The sequence below is a fragment of the Pararge aegeria genome, chromosome 14 (assembly GCF_905163445.1).
Source record: "Pararge aegeria chromosome 14, ilParAegt1.1, whole genome shotgun sequence".
Lineage (NCBI taxonomy): Eukaryota > Metazoa > Arthropoda > Insecta > Lepidoptera > Nymphalidae > Pararge > Pararge aegeria.
Window position 1 is genome coordinate 4878766 of NC_053193.1, and position 26471 is coordinate 4905236.

The 26471-nt window shown below is 36.9% G+C and overlaps 1 protein-coding gene and 1 pseudogene across 6 annotated transcripts in view; one reads left to right on the forward strand and one right to left on the reverse strand.

Moving 5' to 3' along the window:
* LOC120629079 (caskin-1) overlaps positions 1-26471 on the reverse strand; it is a 378256-nt gene that overhangs the window by 81143 nt on the left and 270642 nt on the right. The gene's annotated exons all lie outside the window — the stretch shown is intronic.
* Positions 19224-19333, forward strand: LOC120629663 (annotated as a pseudogene).

The window sequence follows — 26471 nt, forward strand, 5'->3', positions numbered from 1 at the left end:
TCCGGCTTTTTTACCCAAATGTTCGGCCAAACTAGCTTATCTGTCCGGTTAGTTGGTTTGGCGACCTTGCAACCCTACCCTACCCTAAAGCAGTGTAGTACCCAGGTACAGAGGTTAGCAACTGCTTCGGAGTCAGTCAATTGACAACCGTCGTAGAGATTAGATGTACGAAGCGTACAGGTGATTGTTTATTTTACACCCTAAAACGGTCGTTTAAATATAAACGACCTAGCCTATAAAGATTGGAGACTCATCATCATCATCATCACATCAACCGATAGACGTCCACTGCTGGACATAGGTCTTTTGTAGGGAGTTCCAAGTTCCACGATTCTGAGCCGCTTGGATCCAGCGGCTATCTGCGACGCGCTTAATGTCGTCTGTCCACCTCGTTGGGGGTCGACCAACGCTGCGCTTACCAGTACGGGGCTGCCATTCCAGCACCTTGGGACCCCAACGTCCATCCTTTCTCCGAACTATGTGCCCGGCCCATTGCCACTTAAGCTTCGCGACTCTGTGAGCTATGTCGGTAACTTTGGTTCTTCTACGAATCTCCACATTTCTGATTCGATCTGATTGGAGACTATTAGCCCAATAATAATAGATGATTACGGCATATTGGTTATAAGTATGTTTATAAGCTTGTTCTCATAAATAATTTCCAAGGGTCTGGCCCATCAATATTAATGTAGGCAAGGGCCACTACGATATTGCGAATTTGATTAGCTTTTAATTTCGTCGAAGGGAAACGGAATGGGACCGAGGTGTCAAAATAAATTAAGAACAGAAAGGCAATCAGCGTTCGACATGAGATCAATATAAATCAGGCTTATGCCGCCTGGAGTTATAACGGCTTGGTTGTTTTTTTCACTGTTGACGTTGTTTTGCACTTCTGCAAATGAGAAAATAAAGTCTCATTTAAATATTGAATAATAAAAAGATTACGGAAGATAAAAAATCCGTATCGTTTACTTCATAGTAGCTGTGAAAAGAGGAACTCAAGTAAAAATAAACTGATAAAGAAGACTATTTCCGGTACGTTGTTATCAGGGACAAAATCTCGTCAGTTTTTTTTTTATTCTTAATAATAAATGCTGTAATAACGGTCCTAATATTAATTATTTATTGGAAAATCTTACAAAAAATTGAAAACCGACGAACGTTTTTTTAGGTGCCAACATTCCTGATATTGTCGATGGTAGTGATATCTGCACTTGGTAAGATTTTGTACGCTTCTAATCTAAGGCTGCGTTAGAATAAAATGGAATTTATCCATACCTATTTAAAAACTCAAATTTCGTGTCGTGACTTTACAGTAAGCGCTCCTGACGAAATAAAATACTGGAGTTCGAAATAAAAAACTGGAGTTTACGTTGTGCTCGATACACAAAAATTACTCCAAGATTTCTAGAGTAAAAATCTCATATAAAATTTAGGTTAGCATGAAGCGGTGATCGCGCATTGGGTATAAGCTAGACTTCACTTTCGGGGGACCGAGTTCGAATCCCAGCACGCAGCTCTAACTCTTCTAAGTAATGTGCGTTTTAAGTAATTAAAATAACACTTGCTTCAACGGTGAAGGAAAACGTTGTGCGGAAATGCTTGCTGCATGTCGCCATGCGACATCCTTGAGGATGAACGGGACTAAGCGAACTATGCTACCTTCTGCGAAAAAACCCCTGTGTGTTTGTAATGCAACCACATAACCCAACACTATTTCTCCTTGACTGTAGCCGTGACTGTAGGCATTAGCTATTTGGAGGGCTCAAAGAACATCACCGGGGAAGAAGACTTTCCCGCGAGAAACAGTCCCCGGGTAAGACTGACTCACAGCTACAAAAAATACCACTAAGTATAGTTAAATTTAAACATATTCTTATTTCTCTTACGCGGTTGCGATGTTTATAATGCACAAACAATTCAGCTGGCGATTTCAGTTATTTGTATTTCTTTGATAAGATATTGATTATTATTTCTATAGATAAATAAGAAAAGTCCTATTATAGTATAAAGGTCTACGTAATCGACAAAAAAGCTTGGGTGTGAATTATTGCTCTAACCAGGTTGCTCTTCTAATAATTTTAAATGACATTGTGAGATGGTGATGGTGGTGAACAAAAAAAAAACTACCGGCTAAGTTTGTTGTGGGCTTCTTCTTAGACCAGGACGCGTTTGAAACCCTCGTAGCTTTAGTTTTAAGTTTACGAATGTGATTATCGCCATCATCTCACTACCGTGTAATTCTCATGTTCGCATCAAAAGTGCCACCTATCTACTTTGACTTAATATTTAGTTTCAAATGCATATCGAACTAAAAGCTCTCCGTTTACCAATAACAAAATACAGGCTGCTCAAACAAGTGTTAGTAACATTTATTCCACTGCACTGCACCAATGCAACCGTCACGGATTAAAGCTTCATGTATAATTACCTGCCCACGCTTACTTAAAAACCGTACCGATTTTCACAATCGTTCCTACGCCCACTGTATTATGTCTCGCCTAGGTGCTTGAACAAGTGAAGTATTTGCTCGAAAACGGACTTTTCTAAGATTAAAATGCCGTCGGATTTGCATTGACGTGATAACGCTCGGGTATAATGAGAGGCGAATACCGGCGCCTATAGATCACGGTAGATGGCGCCAGTGAGGCGCTCTTGCGCAACCTCTGCACGCAACCGCCTTGCGTCCGATCATAGATTTTAATTTCCTACAATACATTACTTGCTTACTGTTTAATAATTATCAAGAAGCACATAAGAAAATGGACAATGGTACGAATACGGAAGTAGGAAAAAGTGCATAACTTTTAGGCTGAGGCTACATCACTTGAAGCAGTATTGTTTAAATATTAATTACTTTTTGTTTCAAAATATTACAGTCCATATTTCTAAGACGTTAAGATAAAAACTGTGATCTATACTTATAATAATTATTAAATATGGTGGTTAAAGGCAATATAATATATATTTTCGGTGAAGGCACATATCGTGAGAGAGCCTGCATGCTGGAATACTCTCAATGATGTTATGAAGTCGACCAATCCAAACTTAGCAAACATGTTGGACAACGGGCTACGGCGTAAACCCTTCTTATTCTAGAAGGAGACCAGAGACTGACGATGATGAAGAAATAATAGTTGAATGAAGGAATTTCCTGCTTCCTTATAAGATGTCTGAAGCACAATAAAGAGTGCCACAACACGATCCACTTTTTCTGCACAAGTGATTAATCCAGGTCACGAGTTAAAACGCTAGACGGAAGGCTTTTTTTCATTTTGCTACATGTTAGTCCTTGGCTGCTATCTCATCTGGTGTTAAGATTTACTAATCTATTAGGGGTATAGCAGGTACATTAAACCACAACTTCTTATCAGGTTTTAACGCGGCATCGAACCGGAACACCAAAACCCTTTGCAGCACGGATTTGTCGATAATGCTAATAATAATAATTTTAAATGACATTGTGAGATGGTGATAACAAAAAAAAAACACCGGGCTAAGTTTGTTGTGGGCTTCTTCTTAGACCAGAACGCGTTTGGCAGCTTCGTAGCTTTAGTTTTAAGTTTACGAATGTGGTTATCGCCATCATCTCACTACCGCGTAATTCTTATGTATAATGTACGCATCAAAAGTGCAACCTATGGGCCTACTTGAATAAAGATATTTTTGACTTTGACTTTGACGATAGGGTTGTAACTAGCCACAACTGACGCCACCCACCACACACTTCTGTGTCTATGGTATGGTAATTCCCACAAACGACCTTTGTCCAGAAGTGAAAATCCTGTGGTTGAGATGATGATTAAAAAATACATAATTTATAAATTGGAGTATTTCCATTCACTGATTTATACGTCAGTATATATATATGGAACTTTAACTTTGGAATTTCCTGCTTCCTTATAAGATGTCCGAAGCACAATAACCGAGTGCAACAGTCGATTTACCACAACACGAGCCACTTTCCTGCACAAGCGATTAATCCACGTCAGGGGCAGTTTAACGCTAGAGGGATCTCTGCGACGCGGCCGCAAGCCATTTTGTAAACATTGGAAATTGAGTAATATTTGTCATAAAGACTGTTAGCGGATCTAATTTGTGCTACATGCTTTATGGATATGGTAAAATGAAGGTTTTTCTTTTATTTAACATACAACTTAGCCCACGCATAAGCGATGCAGTCATAAGCGATGTTGCTTAGCCGGCTAACCTTTTAGGGGCATGGCAGTTTTGTTAAATTCATCGGTATCGCCCAGGAATGCCAGATAACTCCGCACATCTTTGTTGGTAGGTTGGTAACTCGCCATTGCCGAAGCCTCCGAGACCAGGCTAAAAATAATGAATCCCCAAACTGCACCTGCCTTAAGCTGGCAATTTATAAATAACCTATACAGGGACCTCCCACTAATAATATCACGGAGTTAAGTTGTATGTATGCAATAACAGGTATTCAATTTAATTTATGGTTTAAATTTAAAAAGTTTTAACCAATATAATGAACTCTTTTTTATCAAAACTGACGTTACCTCCTTTAAAGATATATTTATAACTCACTTAAAATAAACAATCATATATGACGAACCTATGGTTTAAAATTTAAAAATGCCAATAAAAGACACATAAAACATAATTCAAGAAGAGCGCTCATACAAGCAAATGTAAGTCATATATTGCTTTATTACCCTACAAGTCTATATACTTAACAGTTAACTACGAGTATATACCTAATAACCAGTGTTGACTGTATTCTCACAAATTTTGTATAGAAATGACAGTTTGCCTGTTAGAAAAATTATTGAACTTACTGAACTTTATATGCTAAGTAATTTCAAAGAACATCTTTGCCTTTGACTATTTAGTGAAAGTATTTGTGGTATTATCACTATCTATAATTATAGTTACAATGTTTCATGAATGAATATTTTTGTGTTTATAATTGTTAAGTGATTTCAAATTGTATAAAATAACTCAACGACTACAGAATACCTGTAGACAAAGAAAACTTACAGCAATAAATTTAAAAACTTCGCATCGAAATTACTTTAACTTTGCAAGTCGTAAGAGAGAGTAATGTAACGTTTGCAAGAGTCATACAAATTAATTCAATAAATTATTTGGTAAGTGGAATAGTACGTGTTTTTTTAAAATGTTTGTGGCAAAAAACTGAGTTTTAAAATTAAATAAATCTATGAATATTCCTAGTTTATCCAAAGTTTCGACGACTGATTATTCTGAGTTCAATTCCAGGTTTGGTCCAATTTTTTTTGTATTTAGATTTTCTTCAAGAAATTCTTAGTAACGAATGTCTTAGGTGGTCGCACAAATATTTAGTAGTAATAATCGCAGATTGGCCCAGTGGGCAGCGACCCTGCTTTCTGAGTCCAAGGCAGTGGGTTCGATTCCCACAACTGGAAAATGTTTGTGTGATGAACATAAATGCTTCCATTGTCTGGGTGTTTATCTGTATATTAAGTTATGTTATGAATAATATACATAAATACGATAAACATATACATTTTTATAGTATTTATGTATATAATTCATAAAATATTTATCAGTCATCTTAGTACACATAACACAAGCTACGCTTACTTCGGGACTAGATGGAACCATGACATAACCAAAGGGCCATTCGAGGTGAAGTACGGAAAAAAACAGTCGGTACTGTTTTCTTTAAATTCTATTATCGTTCATGGCTAAAAAGTTTGAAAACATGTTTGACCGTTTATGGCACTTAAATACAGGCAGCTTATAAAGGTTCCCGTATACGGGACGGCCCGCTGCTTGGAACCGTGGCGCGTCGCGTCGTTTCAGAATGATGGAAACCAATATATTCAGAAAACTTAACTAGTATATAAAGTACACCATATTGAAAGAGATTAATTTTGTGTTTGGGGTTTAATTGATATATAATTCATGTTATTAAGCTTCAATAGATGCCACCTCTTGTAGCCAAGAAGTGAAATAAGATCAACAACCAATCGGTCCGTATGTGAAATGCGTTTTATAAACGACTGACAATGGATCGTCACTTTTCCTTGCGATTCATCAAAGTGATGAATCTCTCCGTGTATGGGACCCTTTAAGACGTTTCGAAATACCCAGCATTGCCCAACGCGATTTAAAGAAATGTAATGGGGAATAAAATAGCTGGCAACTAAAGGGGCCATAAAGAGGGGCCACTCGATGCGCTGAAATAAAGTTAATTGCTCGTAAACTGCAGAATGTGTCCTGGCGGCCATCTTTAAAACTTGCGCCTGACGGCTTCACAAACCTGCACTCTTATTTTATTGGTCCCTGTTCAATTTCATTGTTGGCATCTGGCGAAGACAGAAAGTATGATATGGAACAAGATGAAGTATAGATATAAGATGAAGTATAGATATAGATAACACGATCGACTTAAACTGTTTACCTGAAAACCTTGAAGGATGCTTTAAACTCTTGACGTTACTTACTTTAGGACTTTCAAACGAGTTTTATAAACTGAGTAAGAAACAGAATATTAACCAACTGACTAACTAACCAATAACTGAAACGGTGATTTTCTAAGTAGTTAAGTTTTTAAGTGTAGTTTTTCAAAGTTATGTGCGTTTTAACTAATTAAAATATCAATCCGCAATCGGCCAGCGTGTAACCTCTTCAAATTGTGGGCCGGTAATGGGTTGTTATGTTAAAGATGAAGAAACAGACAATGTTAAATATTTTAATAGGGCCACAAGGTAACCACTTTTTTTTTTCACCACTAGAGCGCACCACGGAGAGGCTATCTCCGAGGCATGGGTGTAGAAACCGCCAATTTCTCAACACAGTTCGCAGGTACTGAAAATTCTTCACCGGAAAATAAACGATACCTGACAACAGTGGCGTGCACAGGATTCTTCAGGGTACGCATAAAGAAAAAAAAAAAAAATTTACCCGGCTATGTTTGTTGTGGGCTCTTCTTAGACCAAGGCGCGTTTGGAACCCTCGTGGCTTTAGATTTAAGTTGGCGAACGAAGTTATCACCATCCCTTTACAATTATGTAAACAAATATGTATGAACGCTTCATAAGTGCCTGTGATAGGCCTACATGAATAAAGAAATTTTGAATTTGAATTTGAAGGAAGATGTCATAAAACGGAAAAAATCCTTTGCCTTTATGAGTTATACCAATTTTTTAGGGTAGGCTGTGCTTTTGTGCGTATATGAAGAGAACGCCACTGCTTGACAATTATTGGCCCAACCCGAGATTCCAAGTTATCCTAAGTAAACTTGCTAACAACTGGACTTACCACTGCGTCGTTGGACGCAGTATCCAGGTAATATTATTAAAATAGAAACGAATTGGAATTAAATCGCTCCGCTTGGGCGTCGGTGCTGTGGTGGGCGGTACCCATGACCTGTCCACTTGACAGTACGACTCTAAATCCAATTACGTAATCTGTTTTGTAATTGATTACAATAGTAATTATGTTGCTGGACTTAACTGTAACCGTTCGGATAAATACTTTTTTTTAATACGGCTTCTCCTTAGTCAGCCTGTCAGAACGCTCGTAAGTTTAGTAAAAGGTTAAATAACATAATTAAATCGTCGGCTCACTTCATTGAAAAAAATGTAGTAGTTAGATATTTAGTAGGTACGTGCATCAAAAATTCCCGATGCTATGAACTCACCGCATAAAAGTACCACATTTTTTCAAGTAACTTATAAACTTTAAAATTTTGATAGGAAAACGTAATATTGTAAACAGATTAATTTGAAAAAAAAAATGTAAACTAGGTGAAAAATTAAACTTTTGTTAACTATAGGAACTTGATATGTTTGATTAAAATTTAAACGAATGTGCTTATAATTCCTTATCAGTAATGAATAGTTTTTAAGAAATATTTAAAATTATATTTGATTCATGAAGAAGCGGTGATAGCGCATTGGGTAGGAGCTCGACTTCACTTTTCGGGGGCCGAGTTCGAATCCCAGCACAAACTTCTACCTTTTCTAAGTTATGCGCGTTTTAAGAAATTAAAATATCACTGGCTTAAACGGTAAAGGAAAACATCGTGAGGAAACCTGCATGCCTGGAAGATCTACATAATGTTCTTAAAAGTGTTTGGAGTCCACCAATCCGCACTGTGCTAGCGTGGTGGACTACGGCCTTAATCCTTTCTCATTCACCCGTGCTCTGTAGCGGGCCGGTAATGGGTGGATGTGATGATGATATTTGATTCACAGCCAATGTTCAAGACATTGTGTGGCTGGGTATTTTGGTATACATACAGATGCATTTCCCATATACTTTGGACGACGCAAAAATATATCCCGGTGTCTTACGGCCATTTTCAATAACTATCCATGGTTTTACCTAACGAAAGTATCAAAATCTATCTTTATTTACGTTTTTAGGTTATATCTTTATCAGTTATCTATCATCGGGAGGAGTTTACTGGTTACCAGAGATAACTTGTTGTATGGAATGGTGCGTTAGTCTATAATCACCTCGGAATACCAATGGATTCGGTCACTGGTGACGTCATCTGTGTTAGGTATCCACTATTGGATACCAATTCAGTACCCTTTTATATTGTTGATATATTTTAAATAATAGTATCTTCTATTCACTCTACTTTTCACAGAGACAAACTATGTGTGAGAGGGGTCGACATCTGGCAAATAATGTTCCGATGTGAACTTTTCAAGTAGGTATCTACTCAGACTCAAGTACTTATTTAGACAAAGTGACATCGTCCAGTCCGGTCAACTTAGTTCCAATAAAAGTCGTGCTTCGATATAAGTACGTGCTATTGCACGTATAACATGAAGGAGGTAGTGTTTCTTCTTCTTCTACAATCACGCAGTATATTAATTTAATCTACCTATCTCGTAAGATTTAGCCAACGTTTGTAAGCGCAAAAAATATATTTGTTATTAAGTGCATCACATTACAAAACACAGATCTTTTTTGCTTTTATCTATATTTATAATATACATATTAACTTCATATAAACTAAAATAGTTTTAAATGACAATGTGAGATGGTGATAATAAAAAAAACAAACGGCTAAGTTTATTGTGGGCTTCTTTTTAGACCAGGACGCGTTTGGAATCCTCGTAGCTTTAGTTTTAAGTTGACGAATTTATGTATCGCCACCAACTCACTTCTGCGTCATATTTTAAATTTAATGTACGCATCAAAAGTGCCACCTATGTGCCTTTTTGAATGAAGCAATATTTGACTTTGTCTTTGACTAGCGGTCCCCCGTGACTTCGTTCGCGTATGAGTCAAACTTAAAAGATAGACGTGTGCTGTCAAGGTTAACGCATAAGCTTTTACGCATCGCATCGTTAGCTCTCAAAGGGAATATTTTTTTCCGTTTTTGCAATATTTTTTATTGATGCTCCACTCGTATTGGCTGCAGCGTGATGTTATACAGCCTATAGTCTTCCTCGATAAATGGACTATCTAACTGACAAAAAAAGTTTTCATAATCGGCTTAGTAAATCCAGACATTACCCTCCAAACAAACCTCACAAACTTTACCTCGACATGATATTATTAGTATTAGTTTAGAAAAAAAGCCATCTAGCCATCTTGTGTTGCACAGAATGTCAAATATGTTTCAATAAGCAGTGCGCTAAGTGAACGCTTTCGTCCGCAGCACCCTTCACTAACACCCACGAAGCGGTATCAAGCCAGCACGCCGGCGCGGCGCCTGGCGGCCTGGGGTCGTGGGTGCAGCATTCCGCATGCAACCGTTTGTCAAACAACTACCTGTCCACTCCAAAATGTGCACCTAATTTGATTTGCCACAAGTGTATGACACCATTTTGAAATACCTCACTAATCAGTAGCCACACTTGTATTTTAAACTAGCTGTTCCGATTGGCTTCGCTCTAGTAAATTTGATATAAATGATAAAAAAACGTGTGTTTACTTATGTACACGCGTTAGAAGTTATACTTCTTTGGCGTAGCAAGATAAAAATCTTTTCAAGAATTTATCTTTCGCCTTATTCTACGTTTGCAGAAAGAACGACACTAACAATAGAAAAAAGGTATTTGACACATAAAAGTTTTATTATAACGCCTTATCTAGTTAATTAAACAAAAAAAAGGTGTCGGTTTTTTTTGACGGTGTGCGGGCACATCGCAAAAATTTACTCTCAACATCTTTCCTTAACGCGCCAAAAGAAGTATAACTTCAAAAACATCGACGGTGCAGTTACGAATATTGAAGTTTTTGGCAAGGAATGGTGGAGAAATATAATATGGTGAAGTCGTTGACCCAGACAACTTTGGTGGAATCCTTCCGCAACGCTACCCACCTCCAAAAGTGTAGAAGACTCGCGCGGGTAGCCGTGCGTTCCAAACATAACTTAAAGCTAAGCCATGTATTCCTCACGGCCGGCACGACCATTGTGTCAAGAGTGCACGACTAATAAGAAGAACGAAAAAAGCCCTTTGTTTGTGATCACAAAATGCTGTGACCAATTAGATACTATTAATATTAAGAGCTAGCTGATTCCCGAGATGATGTATCATATATCCGTCTCCAAAAAGCAAGCTAGGTTTATGCAAATTTTCGAATTCCTTCTCTCCTAAAGGAGAGGAAGTCTTTGCCCAGAAGTGAGATATTTATGCGCAGTAGATGATAACGATGAAAGCATATATCTTTTGATAAATTCTCCTAGATAACTGGACACATAAAAGGACGTGGCGCCATAAACAAAATGCAGAGATAAACATTCAGATACTGCGAAGATAGCCAAAGATACTATTTACGTAATAAACGATATATAACATGTTATTATACAAGCTATTATTGTACTTTAATTCAAGTACTACCTTTAAGTAACTGCTTTGTATTTATTCGATCCAACAATGATATTCGCAACAAAGATACACTATTCCTTATTAAAAGAATTTGTAACGGAATGCTTTAAAACTTAGCGGCACGTCATTGGTGTACCATAGAAAATTCAGAAACAGTGACTTCTAACATGGCCCCTGCTCCGGATCGAACCCGACGAAATTGACGACAGGCTAAATAGATGGATCTCACCTGATGATAGGTGGAAAACCATCTTCTAAAAATAGAGCGAAACTTCGTGGGGCAAAGAACACGTCCTGCAAAATGGCGACCTGTTTCCAAAAACCTGAGGTATAGATGTAAGTCTCATGCGCCTGTAATTATACCGGCAACCACACCTTTTAGACCGGAACACAGTAATTCTGCTCGGCGGCAAAAATAAGTACTTCCCCGGACAAGCACAAAATGGTCTATTACTACTTTTTTTAAGCCCCAATTTTTAGCTCCTTTAATGTAAAACCAAAGTGCCAACCTCCCACCGCACCGAGGGATTTGCTCAAGCCACGATCTTTTTGTCCAAAGTCATAGTCAAAGAAAAATATTTCTTTATAAAAATTGGCTCATTGATGGCACTTTTGATGTGCATAGATTTTCATATATATATTTTTGGTTTATATATTATGTATCGGGATAATTGTATTTTCCTAATTTAACGTTGTTGTAATGGGTCCGAAGGAAGGACACTCGTTACACAATTTACCTTAGTGCGAGTGTTTCACTCCTTTGTGCGCAAATCAATAGACTATCACTGTGTCTAGTCCATAAGGAGATTCCTTCTGTACACATTTTTCTGTATGAAGTAAATAAATTATTATTTGCTTGCATTCAACCCACGTTAATAATGTTCTTAGCTTTTGCCATATCAACGGTGCAACATGGCGCCTGCAAATCGCTCTCACGGAATGACACCCACGCTCAGAGTTCGGACCTGAGTCTAGAAATATGGTTATTAACTAGCCGGTCAGATGATGAATAATTTAGACATACTGCATAATGAAACGCATAAACTATAACTACATAGGGGTGATTTTTTGAGTTGGTGTCTCAATCATGTTTAAATAACTCCAGATGGACTAGAGGATACGTTTTATCTCTATCGGTTATTATACCATGTCCGTTTGAAAAAATCACCCCACAGTTTATCTTCATCGTTGGAAGTTAGTTAATCCTGCATAAATATTTCCGAATTTGGTGGATATTGCTCGAATTATTCGAATAAAACTGTCATGGTTTTACATAAGATCATAAATAGTTTGCGAGTGGGTACACCTATCTACTAGAATTCCATAGACGAACTAATGTTGTATGGAATAATGAATAGTTAATATACTTTAACCCTGCTTTCTGAGCCCAAGGCCGTGGGTTCGATTCCCACAACTGGACAATATTTGTGTGATGAACATTAATGTTTTTCAGTGTCTGCGTGTTTATCTGTATATTATAAGTATTGCACGCCTCATAAGCGAAGCGAAGGTGGGTATTACTGTCAGTTTACGCACACCGAGTGATTCTCCAACTTAAAATGTCACTTTTTTATTCTTTATTGATTTTATAAGTGAATATAAATAGACAAATGTTGAGAAAAAACACTATTTTTAAACTCATGATATTTTTAAATCTCTTTTTATTATTTAAACTAATTCAAAAAATGTTTAAAAAAGTTCTGCCTTGGACGTCTGTGTGCCTGTTTGTGCGGATCCCGTATCTTGTGGTCACGATAACGAGCGAAATACTTCACTTATCGAGTTGGTTTTCTTTATAGGCTTCAGTATTTTGAGGAATATAAACCTGTTACTTTTTACGGTAAAATTAGATGTAGTTTAATTATTATTGACAAATAATCTCAATTTTATTGCAAATGAGATTATGAGGCGTGCACTTTTGGATTTTCCAACTATTTATGTATATTGTTTATAAAAATTATTCATCAGTTATCTTAGTACCCATAACACAAGCTACGCTTACTTTCGACTAGATGGCGATGTGTGTATTGTCGTAGTATATTTATTTATTATTTAAGCTTCGATGAATTATAACGTAAATTCTAACCCAGGAATTATTGGCCTTATTTTTTTTAAGGTTGCTAATGAGAAAGCCTGTGAGTGTACCAAGTCCAAAAAGAAATAAAAGTGTCGACTGACAGCTTTTTTAGGTACTAAAATAAATATAATAGATAAAATTAAATACATCAATGATAAGTTAAGGTGCATACGTAATATTTTACGAACACCATTGTAATTAGAAAACTAGATTTTTATCTCATTAGTCAGGATGGCAACTTGGCATCCGTTATCTTGATTCTCTAAAAAAAACTGTTGGTTTGCCGGAACGTAAAGAAAATAAGAACCGGTTGGTAAAAAAACTGGAGCCATTAAATAGTAATAGGTATTTTATGGTAATGATATTTATTTGCTGTTTATTTTTCGAGTCAAATTTAAAATTGTTTAAAAAATAAAAATAATGTCGCGATTTCAATGGCGAGTCAAGAGCTCAAGTTTTGAAACCGAAATGCATAAAATAAACTGGTAAAGGTTTTCAAAATTCTGTTTTTATATCTATATGTTAACTATCTCCTAGTTAATATAGAAAAATCAGTAGCTGTGTAGAATTACTGATATCCCGTGAGATTTCGACTGCTTCGATATTCTCGTATATCCGTCGCCAGAATGCAACCAATTCAATTAATTTCTTGTTTATGGCTTTTATCTACGCCAACTAAGTACAAGGTACTTAAGCAACTAAAGCAAAGCGTAAAATCAAATAAAAAATACGTGTTTAATTATTGATTTGACAGCCTTCCTTTCTTACGCTGTAGTTGGGTTAATACCCCAGAGTATCAAATCTGTGCCCGAAGCTGCGCGCGCGCATACATTATTCAGGCGACGCAACCAGCCCTCCTAAAGCCGTATAATTACCGCGTTGAATATATTACGGCACTCCGAACCTCGCCTTTTATAAATCACCCGTCATAAATATCCTAGAGTGCATAATTGTGAGACAATCGGTTGACATCTTTAACTGTCAGAGTATAAAAGGAGAGAAAATAACATCACTTTGTCTGTTCTGTGTCTCGAGACTTAAAGTATCAACCAGTATCCATACTACATAACTAACAATATAAATACTAAAGTGTGTTTATTTTGTACCTATTTTCGTCTAACCTACTGATCTTGACAAAATTTGGAATAGGTATAACTTGCATCTACAAGATGGACGTAGGATACTTTATTATCCCGGAAAAGATCTGAAACGTTAAGAAAAGTAAACTTTGACACATTTGTAATAAACTGATCTTGTCAAAAAAGTGCCTTGAAATAGCTTGCATTCTGGAGACAAACATAGGATAATTTCTAAACCGGGAAAATAAACTGTTTAATTTCTAAAAACGGAAAGAAACGCGCACGGAGTCGTGTCTGATAGATATCTAGTTGAAAATTAAGTTAAGCACATATATATATATATATATATATATATATATATATATATTTACGTGGTATTTATGTATATATGCAAATATACATGTTTTTTTATATGCACTACCTACCTGTCTTCCTGAGCTGTGTTTTACGCCTTTGGTTGCCTGGAAGTGATCGCTATGTATCGATAAGGCCGCCAAATTGTATACTTTTCATTAAATTTTTAATTTCCATATGTTAATACATTATGTGGTGTTAAGACATTTACCAATTAGAGTGATATCATCATCATCATATCAACCGATAGCTGCCAAAGTTCCAAAAAGAGAATTAACTATAGAATCGGATACGAAAATTGTTATTAACATCGTGTCCCAAAAATTGGTCCTTACGTCTGGTGACCCAAGAGCTGGCGCTTATTTAGCCCAACGACTAGCAATTCAAAGGGGTAATAGCGCCAGCATTTTGGGTACCATGCCCATAAGTGAACAGACAGACGGCTTATATTTGTTGTAAATATTAATTTTAGTTTGTAATTATTAATTCCCGAAATAAAGTAACCTATACAAAAAAAACTATAGAGTTAAGTAAGAATTACTTTATAAAAAAAATTGTATAAGTTGCACTCAAAAATGAAAAATACCGGAAAAGTTGTTCCTTATTGCGTTTTTATATTGAAATTTAAATTTAATAATAGTGTATTCATTCATTTATTCGTTCAGTATAGCCGTATCGGTGTTGCATTGGAAATGTCTTTATACTATGGTAAATACGTCGAATAATATTACTAAGTTTGGTGTTAAATATTTAATTTATAAACGCTTATGTTTACGCTTCAACTGCGGTGAGAACATTGTGGATGGACGTGAATGTGCCGAAAGCCGTATTTTGATGGTGCAAGTATTTGTGTGCAGTTAAAAAGTTACATTTGCAAGTTGCATGCAAATTCCTTGTAAAAGAAACATTTTTACTACAGTTTATTTATTTATTCAGAAGACACACCAGTAATTTATACAGTTCGGATAATATGTACGTATCGTAAAACTATTTGCATGTAATCTGCAGCTTATAATTTTAAACGGATGGTTGGGATGTGCCAATAGTTATATTTCAATAATGCAAGTTTTTATGACTTCACATTTGCTAACCACTTGCAATAGAAACATGTTTACTATAGTACTGATAATATCTACAAAACTATTTGCATGTATTCTGTAACTTAAGAAAATTTACGTTTCCACAACTCGAGCTGCATGAACTTTATATTCAAGAAAGACTTTTGCAGAAGACTTGCAAGCAAGACACTTACACTTGAGACACTTGCACGCTAGATACTCGAATGCTAGACACTTGTACAATGGGAACACGGTCAAATCCTTACTTATATTATAAATGCGAAAGTGTGTTTGTATCTTTAAGCAACCAATGAATTTGATTGGCATAGAGTTAGTTGGAAGGACGGAGAGTAACACAAGATACTTTTTATGCTAGGAAAACCAGCGGTTCCCACGGGATTTGTAAAAACCGTAATAAACGCGAACGCATAGCGCGGGAAATGGCTAATAGTATTTATATAACCGGAAAAAAAATCAAGACAGGGTCCTCAGCTATATTTTGTTTCCATTACATCAATCACTCACCAGAACTATAATAATACATTAAAGTGCTTTGTTGTGAGATCTCGGACAGTCGCATAACACACTTGACATCGCTTAGCTTAGTGTGAATGTGAACTGTGTGAATTCGAACTATCCAACCAATCTATCGTTATTGTTGAAATTCATTTCTATTTATTTTTATAAAGACACTTGTAAAGTAGTACAGTGGCTGACTGATTGATAGATAAAGCTTAATCTACACCACTGGATTTGGATTAGAAATATGTATCCCTTATTTATTTTTCTTTTATCATAGTCATCATCATATCATGCCATTCACGCGGGCACGTCCACGACGCTGGCCCAGTGCGGATTGGTTTGGTGGACTTCACACACTTTTGAGAACTCTCAGACAGACTCAGAAAAGTATGAGATTAGGGTTTAGTAGACGAAGTCTTTTTTGTTATTGCGCTACAAGTTAGCTCTTGGCTGCTATCTCAACTGATGGCAAAGGATGATGGAATCTAAAATGGTGGCGTTGATCTCCTAAAAATCGGACTATCGAAATGGCAGAGCAACTTAGCGCGTACATACTCGTACATACATATGGGTGGAAAGATGCTACATATAACCACAAGTTATATTAAAAACGCGATTGCGCTAGTGATCGATTAGAATCTCTTATATATATATATATCATCATAATCATAGATATCGTTATTATCAACCAATTACCAGCCCACTACATGGTCTACAGGGCACGGGTCTTCTCTCAAAAAGAGGAACTTTCTCATTCTAAGCGGAGACTCGTAGTCCACCACTTTCAGATGGCATCTGCAAAGATATTTTATTTGAAAAAACACGAACATATTCTGTATATCATGTATTATTTTATTTGTGTAATTTCTTTCAAACAATATTAAATAGTATAATATATATTAATTGTTTATTTTACATCCGCACCATTATTCGTTTCTCTCGAACATCCCAAGGTTGGCTGGTAGCAAATGCTTTAGCATTAAATCTTTTGTGAACCGTTTTTTTGGTTGTGCAATAAAGTGAATAAATAAATAGTTTGTAGTTAATCGTATGTATTTTTTTAATCATGCACCGCCTGCGGTCTGTTTTGCTCGTGTTTTCCTAATCCTAAGGTTGCCTAGCAGAGATCGCTACTAAGGGATAAGGCCGCCTTTCGTATTCAGCTTCTGTTCTTTGTTTTTCTATTCCCAAAAACAAAAGTTTCTCGAACTTGTAGTGGTGCGCAAATAAAGAGCACAAATAAAATAATAACATCTGTAAAAGATCCCGCAAAGTAATCTGAAGCTGATTAGGGGAACAACAACTATGAGATAATCCACGCAGCATCCTCGGAACACATGACATGACAATACCAAGAACAGTTCGTATAAAAGTATAATCCTTCGAGAGTAGCGGTTGACAAAGCTCGTGAGGTTACGTAATTCGAGTGTGGGAAACGGAGTACGTTAGAGAACATTTTAACTTTATCCTGCCGACATTTTTGAATTAAAAAACGCAATAAAAATAAAATACGATATAGGTTATCCTATTTTTTATGCTGAGACAGATTTTTATGTAATTAAAGTTGAGCTAAAAATTTATGGTTAGTTTTTAAAGCGGTTACTTGTAGTATTCAATGATTTTACTTAAAATGGTGCATAGTTTAGATTGAAACAGCACAGTAAATAAGGCCTCCACTTAGCTAACATACTTTTGCCGCGTAGCTGAGGCATTATAAAGCAGTATATTATAAATATAAGAAAACCATATAAGTAATTTAAGAACACAAATTAAAAATTTTAAGAAATATTTAACCAGCAAGTACTAGGTCCATTATTCAATTAAATAATAAGCACATGTTAAAGGTTAAATATTTAAACTACGATAACCTCCTCGGAACAGAATAGTAACACAACAAAGGAGTATTTTACTAGGAAACTATTGCTTGTCCGAATAATAATTCTGAAAACAGACACATGTATCGTGTCGTTGATAATAAATAATTAATCACATTGTTAATTTGCTGTTGCTAAAAATACCTAATTATGTTTTAATTTTTTTGTCATCATATCTATCCATTACCAGCCCAAAGCACGGGTCACCTCCCACTGTAAGAAGGGGTTAATGCCGTAGTCCACCACGCTGGCCTAGTGAGGATCGGTGGACTCCACACACCTTTGAGAACATAATGGAGAACTCTCAGGCGTGCAGGTTTTTTTTTTAGTAATAGTTTTGACGACCTCCCTGGCGCAACGGTGAGCGCTGTGAATTTAAGTAGGAGGTCCCGGGTTCGAATCCCGGCAGGGGCAATTTTGGAATTCATATTTTCAGCATTTTCTCTGGTCTCGTGGAAGGCTTTGGCCGTGGCTAGTTACCACCCTACCGACAAAGACGTGCCGCTGAGCGATTAAGTATTCCGGTACGATGTCGCGTAGAAACCGATTAGGGGTTTGACTACCATACTCCCTAACAGGTTAGCCCGCAACCATCTTAGGCTGCATCATCACCACCAGGTGAGATTGCAGTCAAGGGCTGACTTGTAGTGGAATTAACAAAATAAAAAAAAAGTTAACTGACTTAGAAAACAAATGGTCTATGCCCACATGATGGTAACAGGAAAACTATCGGCTATCAACAGAGCAACGTTTCGCAGGACATGCATGGAACTTTCTACGAAGTGCCAACCTGTGTCCATGATGGACACAGGTTGGCACTTCGTAGAGGCACTGAGGCACCACACTGTTCAGACTGGAACACGGCAATGCTGTTTAGCGGCAGAAATAAACATGGTGGTTGAACTCCTCGGATATATGTTTTGTTATGAGTTCTGTCACAAAAAGCTCTTAAGTATCAAGACTTAATACATGTGGTACGAAGTAGCCTTGCCAACTTGTAAGTCCTCTACTGGCTTGTCAATGTCCTCTACTAGCTTGCCAAAGGAGTTTCGGTGGTCAAAAAACTGTTAAACCGAAAATTTGGGTACCGATGACGTATGAATAACCTGAAAAAAGTGTAGGTAGGTTCGAAGTTGCAGATACACACGTTAATTTTTTTTTTTAGTTTGGAACAGTTATCCGATTTATTATTCGAACCTAACAAGAAAAAATCGAAAAGCTTCACCCACCTAATAAGATATTAAGTTAGGATACATACTTGTTTAAAAATATCGTCACGTTAAGGTGTAAACGGTATCTGGAAATTGGTGTAACTTAATTTTAATGGGAGCTAAAGTCGTTGTTGTAAAATGATGATATTTGAATGAATGTGAAAGCTCTAGGAAGATTAATGCAAATTGTATTTCATTGTCAGAGATGTATTAACTCATATAACTTTAAAAGAAAGCATCGCTTCTCGGCCTTTTGGCTAAGATCAAAGTGCAGTATCTGTTCTTTTCTGCTTAGTATCTGAAAGTTCCCACAATGTGGGACCAGTATATTAAACAAGTTACCTTTATTTATCTTTATTGTATTTAACCTGGAAGGAAGGGATTTCTACGACACAGGGAATTCCAGTTTGTAAATCACAGACTTTATCTGTATTCTTTGGCTTACTTTTATGTGTTTTTTATAATTTTTATTAGTGTTTTTACCTACACTTGGAGGAATTATCAATTCTATAAATTTAGAATGCATATAAAATTTTTATAGTTTTTAAGGCATATACTAATTTCGGCATCGACGGTAGGATAGCCGTAGCTAATTGGTGAAAACGCTCAGGCCGCGCTTGCCCGAGAGTCGCAGGTTCAAAGCTTGTCGGTTCCGAAAATTTTTATATGCATTTTAAATTTATAGAATTTTTTTATGTGTTTGTTTGAAATAAATAAGTAGTAAGTAGTTTCAGTTGAACACTCATAATTATGTAGAAGATACTTATGTTATGATACAAATGCATTGTGTTACACTATAGCTTAGCCCTTAACTGTAATCTCAGCTGGTGGTGAGTAATGTAGTATGCGATGGTAGCGGGCTAACCTGATAAGGGGATGGCAATATATCAAACCTATCATCGATAGCCTATAGCCGTCCTCTGCTGGACTAAAGGCCTCTCCCAACGGGAAGGTTTGCTTACTATCACGCTATGCATACGAGTTGGTGATCGCAGTAAATTGTAGTAGTAGCGCAGAGGACTCTGCTGCCCGTTCTCCGTTATATTCCCTTAGTCGCCTCGTACGTCACCCGCGGCAAGAGGTGGGGTGGTGACAACTGTCACCACGTGGTACCATATCAAACCTATATCTACCCGTAATTTGTACGCGGCAAAGCTAGATCGCATCGCGGCACGTCTTTATCGGTAGGGTGGTAAGTAACCATGGCCGAAGCCAAAGTCACCTTCTACCAGACCAGACCAGAGAAAATTCAGCCATTATAAACTCCCGAATCGCAAACGGCTGGGCAACAAACCCGGGACATCCCACTTATTAAAACCATTATGAGTTCTGCCCAGGAAGGTCGACAAACATATCAAAATGGCACGCTGCATCTCATATCTTAATCTTATATCTAAGTATCTGCACTATTAAAAAAAAATATGTATATATATATTATAAGCGGTGATAGCCCAGTGGGTCAGACTTCGACTTTATTTTCGGAGGGCCGTGTTCGAATCCCAGCTCGCTCGCACCTCTAACTTTCAACCGTGCCTTGTAGTGGGTCGGTAATGATATAATAAATAAATATACTACGACAATACACACTTTGCCAACAGCCCCAAAGTAAGCGTAGCTTGTGTTATGGGTACTAAGATGACTGATGAATATTTTTGTGAATAATATAAACTACTACTTATAATATACAAATAAACACCCAGACACTGAAAAACATTCATGTTCATCACACAAACATTATCCAGTTGTGAGAATCAAACCCACGCCCTTAACTCAGAAAGCAGGGTCGCTGCCCACTGCGCCAATCGGCCGACAAATAATAAGTAGGTATTATTCCAAAACAATGTGTTACCTATTTTTACTTTAATATTATGTTATAACATCTATATCTGTCCTTGTTACATGTTACAGATAAATAATATTTGATGCTTACATTTCATATATTCAAAGAAACATTGTATTTTTAAAAACAACATTATTATTATGTTCTAGATTCGAGAACGCTCTCATCCCTATTCCCGGAGAGTACGAAACATTAAAAGTCAGCGAGTTCTAAATTGCTTACATTCTCCATATTCAGAGGAAATGGGGTATGAATGGATCACGAAATCCTTTATTCTGTTTAGAAAACCTGTTTGCTTATACGTATAGGTAAGGGGCATTGTCTCAGCTTTGTAGCGGACAATTTGTTTAGCCATGTTATTCTCGACGAAATGAATGGAGCCGCTGGCATCTAGACATGTCGACATTGGCGCAATGCCTAGTATAGACCTAACCTTAGGACCTGGATGAACATAATTATCCCGTCAGAAAGAAGGGCCTCATTATCATACGCGTACGCGGCATTCCAAGTAACATGAAAGTATGCTTTATTGTGGAAATAGAAAGCTACTAACGTATTTTCTACCAGGAAACGTTGAATACCTATTATTATTTAAAAATTCGTTAAATCTTGAAAATTATTGTAATTGAAATGTAAATTCATAGGTATTTTAAATAGCTATTTATGCAACTATTACGGAATAAGTGTCGTTTTAAACATTTTGTTTGATTGGAGGCTTCCGTCGTGGCTAACTACCACTTTACTGACAAAGACGTGCCGTCAAGCGATAAAGCGATCAGGTAAGATGTGTAGAAATTATAAAGGTATGGGGTTAATATATTCTTAGAAGTTAAATTGATAGATTTGCTTTTCGATAAAATAAGGCTCCTGCAAAAGAATGCGAATCCCAGCACGCACCTCTAACTTTTAAATGGTGTAAGAAAACATCGGTTTCCTGCATGCCTGAGTTCCATAATGTTCTTAAAAGTGTGTGGTGTCCGCCAATCAGCACTGGGCCAGCCTGGTGGACTAAGGCCTTAATCCCTTCTCAATGTGGGAGGAGACACGTGTCCTGTAGTTGGCCGGTAATTGATTGATATGATGATCATGATGAAGGCTCCAGAATTGAAATGGAGACCATGTAACAAGGACTGGAAAATTTTATTAAAGAGCTTTTAAAAGTTAACTTAAGTATCAGTTATAAGAAAACAACTCCATAGAACGCCTTGTTGTGCAGGGCAAGGTAGAAGGCACTAGATCGCGCGGTAGGTCACCCATGCCATAGACCGATCAAATCAAATCTTCAGTGGGAGGTCCCTTGCATGAGTTTATCAGACTATCTGCAAATAGGGAGAAGTGGCGAATGATCGTGAGGCGAGTAACATGTCCCACCGTTATGACCACGACCACTCTGGAAAGAGTGTTACGACAAAAAAGAGAAGACTATAAATTAAAAGAAGAGAATTTTAAATAAATGTAACTCATAAACTTGAGCATATGCGATGGAAGTTTTATTTAACTTAAGGTATAAAATAAGGATATGTAAACTTTGCAAGCTGCTATTATGAAGACTAAACAGTTGTCAGATACCCTAATTTCCAGGTTGCAGACCACCCAACTGTGCGGAACAACGGATCCAATTTATGTCTGAATACCATCTGAATAACAATAATACGGGCATGCTCCTTGTTAAGTGGACGTATGAAATGATCAGTCTCGAGTGACTAGGAAGCTTCTGTGTTATTGTCTTAAGATAACACTGATGACATAAGGCTAGATTCACATTACTGTGTTTCTTTTATAGTAATAAAATTGATGGACCAAGTTTACTGCCCACCTGATGCTAAGTGAAAAATTGTCTATGACCGAAGCATGCTTCTTAGGGCATGCAACCCATCCTTTAAAGCACCGCCCTGTGTCCATCCAATTGAGGCGTACGTGTTAAGCCCCATGTGCATATAACACAGCATTGTTACAATGCTGCTTAACTTAACAAACTTGCGGAACATGCATGGTTACAAAAAACTCTACTACAGTAGTAGTAGAGTTTTTTGTAACAGATTCATTCTGGGCTGTAAGATATGAACTCTTAACGTTACTCTAATGCCAAAACTTTTAAGACATTTTTGGATTCCAGAAAATCACCAGATTTTTTTTAGGCTGAATATATCTCAAATTCTGTTATCTACAAGTACGTGTAGGTTTAAATGCTTAATTAGTTAATGTATATGTATTCGTTTTGTTAGGTACTATTTTTAGGAACCTAGTAAGAAGCATGCATTTTCTTAGTCTTGTCTTCTCTCTTAGGAACAATTTCTTACACCCATTTTCTGTTACAGTATTATCAGTTTTCATCTTTCGTATCGCTGCTCAAGCCTTACATTTTATAAAGGAGATCTAAAACATTCTCAAGGTTAATATTTTTCTGAACTTTTTTGACATTTTATAATCAAACTTTGTCCTTCGACAGTTTTTTCTCCGATTTACTTTGCAAATCTGACTACCACGAAAAGTTCTTTTCAGTTTTCAGGTTAATATTTAGCCTTTAGCACTCAAAATCGGTTCAGTAGATCCAAAGATTACCCCCGACAGTGTCACAAACTGACAAACTCACAAACTTTAACTCCTTTTAATATTAGTATAGATTAGTGAACCAGCAATATCTAGCAATATATGTACGAAACAAATTATAAAATCGACGACTACAATATACACATATTAGTTTAAAAATGAGTTTTGAGTAAAAGGACAGAGAAACGATCGCTAAACTTAATCACAAGAAAGTTTGATCTTTGCCGTACGATTTGCATCAACGTCGTCCAATGCAAACGTAGACACGACCAAGGGGTATTATTATCATCTATATCGAAATAGTTTCGCTCTAAAACTCCGTGAGTTCGTGTCGATATCCTTGCCCCATTTGCATAATCCGGCAGTGTGTATGCGACGCCATCGCCGCGTCACGTCGGACGTTGATTATCCAATAATTTTCAGCTACCCGCATATTGCGACTAGAGGTGATGGCAAATGGCCGATGAGATTTTATACATAAATGCACTAGGATAAACTGTCTCGGTGGGCTAGTGCTTTGCGTTTTTGATTATGGATCACGATGTCTTGTACTCGGGACGTGGCGCGTGGTAAAGATGTGAAAACGAACCATTATATATTGCGTACAATATTCTGTGGTATACTTGTTTTTGCTAAGACCGTACTCTGTAGTCCTTAATCTGGGTACTCGCTCGCTTTAGCTTTGACCTGCGACTGCGCAACATGTCTGTGATCTTGCCCATTCGTTATAATATTATGTACTGTTACAATGCAGGCGAAATCTATAAAGGGAAATTGAGGATTTCAATTAAGCTTACCTACTCAATTTTTTTTTAATTGAGTATAAAAGCGTATTTGAAGTTAATAAGTAGAATATGTATTTAATTTTTAGTTTTAATATAATGTAATGATTATTATTACTTAGATTTAATAAAAAACATTTTGATTTAAATATATTTTTTAGTTGGGATTAATTTTATATATACTTAGAACCCAACCATTGTTATGTATTGAGTTTTCTGGCAATAAATAATTGTCAGTGCTAGCCAGGAGTTCGGAAATTTAGGATGTTCAAGAGCCTTTGATAGCTCGTTAAGTCGACCCTCCTGGTTATTTTTTTTATACATGTGATGTCATGTTATCCGATACAGCATGCTTAATTGCCCAAATCAAAACTCAAATTTCAAGAAGACCTACATTCTAAGAACTTTAAAAGTTACCTAAACTTTATATCGTGTAAAAGCATAAACGTATTACACCGTACAGATTTGTCTGATGGTAGATGAGCAATAGACGAAATCAGCTTCATAACGCTGTTTAAAAATATTTGTACCTCTCGAACCCGTACGTATCGATTAGCGTCTACGCATTTAACAAAACAGTATATTGATGGCGGAGCTTTATGAGCGCCTTAGCCCAAAACTCGCACCGCTTTCGCAATTAGCTAAAGGAAATGAGGGCTCACAATCGATTACCCTTAATGGGCGAAGCGATCAACGTCACGTGCTTCCAAATGGCAACACTATCAGTATTTACTATCAGACTATTTACGCGGATCGTAAACAACATCGGCGCGCGCCGCAACTGTGAACATTTGTGGGATTTCGGGCTGCCGTGTACTTGTGTTTATTGCAGAGGAACAATACAAAACTCTATATATATATACATACAAAAAGGTTGATAGTGCGGACACAGGAAACGCTAAATTCTGAAAGGTTTCGGGTCCGAATCTCATCCTTGTATTAAACAGATTTTAAATCACGTGTTTTTCTTGGTGCGTTCGACGATCACGAGACATGAAACTTTGAAGTAAGGTGATTCGGCATTTGGATAGAAGCAGGCCTGATCATGGTATATCATGAAATTCCCAAAAGCGTCACTTTGCCATGCCATGCTTAATTTGCTTTATTTTGCGAAAAGCAGGAGAATCTGTGCGCTGCAATTTGGTAACTACACCAAATATATCTTCCGCACTGTTCTCTCTGCCCATGTTTCGCTCCGACATCGGAGCATCCTCAGGAGATGTTAACTTTACAACGAACAATTGATAAGTGAAGTAAGGTGATCCGGCATTTCGTTTTCAAGAGAATCTCGAGAAATAACCTGATTCTTTTCTGACAATGGTAGATCTCTAACAGAGTATTTGTCTGGAATACAAAACCAAAATTCTATTACTTAACTATTTTGATACTTTAACATTCTGCAACGTTTGAAATTAGCGTTCGTAGTGTACCTGCGTAGTCAAAGAATGCGTTTTGTATGAAGACAACAAGTTAGCAACTTGATATAAAACTTACCTTCAGAATTGTTCAGCTAATGAGATGTTCATTATATACCTACAGGAATGTTCAATGTTTGTTTTATAAATGTTGAGTTTTATTTTTAAAATAAAATCCAGCTAGCAGTATTTAATTGATGTACGTTAAAATAATTATCTTTTAAGATATACGAGTATATAAACAAAAATAGCCGATGTAACAAAATGAAACAAAATAAAAACTAATACGTCTTCGAAACCGGCGCACCTAAGATGCGGGCAGCATTGCCCCTTTGAATGGTCAAACTAATTCTTTGGCTAAAATAACTGCCAGCTCTAGGATCACGGTAGATTCAATAACTCTATTTGACGATTCTTTAAAACAGAAAAGGCACAAAAATCAAACTGCTATCAAGGTTTTCACATTTGTGGCTCTTGCTTCCAGCATCTTAGGTACCGCCTCGCTGCGGTGGTTTCAAAGACATTTTAGCAGTATTTTGAATATGTTTGCAAGACCTACAGCGACACTGGAGAATGATGTGACACATCGAAACCGTTTCCCTAGAACTGTACGCCGATTTGACGTGTCTAGTGTTCCGTTAAAGCCGATATTATCCGTATCATTTGCGTAATATCGGAGTGGGGCAGACAGGCAAATTATGCTCAGAATTACGGGTTACTGAACAACATCACACGTACAACTCGCAATTCTTATTGCGTAACACATAAGGGCAGTTTTACAATGGCTTTTGTTGGTTTGTTGTTAGCATCTGTTTCCATTTTTATGAACTGATTTATAAGTCTGTTAGGATTTAAAATTGGTAGCATTAGTTCCTTGGCGTGCACTCAAGCGCCCCGT